We start from the raw sequence: 1,451 nt of genomic DNA on the forward strand, positions 1-1,451 counted from the left end.
CCCTCCAATATCCTCTGACCCCCAATATCCTCTGATCCACCAATATCCTCTGATCCCCCCAATATCCTCTGACCCCCAATATCCTCTGACCCCCAATATCCTCTGACCCCCCAATATCCTCTGACCCCCCCAGTGTTCTCTGACCCTCCAATATCCTCTGATCCCCCCAGTGTTCTTTGACCCTCCAATATCCTCTGACCCCCCCAATATCCTCTGATCCCCAAATATCCTCTAACCCCCCAATATCCTCTGACCCCCCAATATCCTCTGACCCCCAATATCCTCTGATCCCCCAATATCCTCTGACCCCCCCAATATCCTCTGATCCCCCAATATCCTCTGACCCCCCCAGTGTTCTCTGACCCTCCAATATCCTCTGATCCCCCCAGTGTTCTCTGACCCTCCAATATCCTCTGACCCCCAATATCCTCTGACCCCCAATATCCTCTGACCCCCCCAGTGTTCTCTGACCCTCCAATATCCTCTGATCCCCCCAGTGTTCTCTGACCCTCCAATATCCTCTGACCCCCCAATATCCTCTGATCCCCCAATATCCTCTGATCCCCCAATATCCTCTGACCCCCCAGTGTTCTCTGACCCTCCAATATCCTCTGATCCCCCCAATATCCTCTGATCCCCCCAATATCCTCTGATCCCCCCAATATCCTCTGACCCCCAATATCCTCTGACCCCCCCAGTGTTCTCTGACCCTCCAATATCCTCTGACCCCCAATATCCTCTGACCCCCAATATCCTCTGATCCCCCAATATCCTCTGACCCCCAATATTCTCTGATCCCCCCAGTGTTCTCTGACCCTCCAATATCCTCTGATCCCCCCAATATCCTCTGATCCCCCCAATATCCTCTGATCCCCCAATATCCTCTGATCCCCCAATATCCTCTGATCCCCCCCAATGTTCTTTGACCCTCCAATATCCTCTGATCCCCCAATATCCTCTGACCCCCCCCAATGTTCTTTGACCCTCCAATATCCTCTGATCCCCCAGTATCCTCTGATCCCCCAATATCCTCTGATCCCCCCAATGTCCTCTGATCCCCCAATATCCTCTGATCCCCCCAATATCCTCTGACCCCCAATATCCTCTGATCCCCCCAATATCCTCTGACCCCCAGTATCCTCTGATCCCCCAATATCCTCTGATCCCCCAATATCCTCTGATCCCCCAATATCCTCTGACCCCCCCCAATGTTCTTTGACCCTCCAATATCCTCTGATCCCCCAATATCCTCTGACCCCCAGTATCCTCTGATCCCCCAATATCATCTGATCCCCCCAATATCCTCTGATCCCCCCAATATCCTCTGATCCCCCAATGTCCTCTGACCCCCCCGGTGGATGGGGATGTCGGTGACATCAGGTGATGTTCTCTGTGACTCATCCTGTGTCTGTCATCCTGCCCCTCCTCCGGTTAAACTTCAACCAGAGAAG

Source organism: Aquarana catesbeiana, linkage group LG10 (assembly GCF_042186555.1).
Source record: "Aquarana catesbeiana isolate 2022-GZ linkage group LG10, ASM4218655v1, whole genome shotgun sequence".
Taxonomy (NCBI): Eukaryota; Metazoa; Chordata; class Amphibia; order Anura; family Ranidae; genus Aquarana; species Aquarana catesbeiana.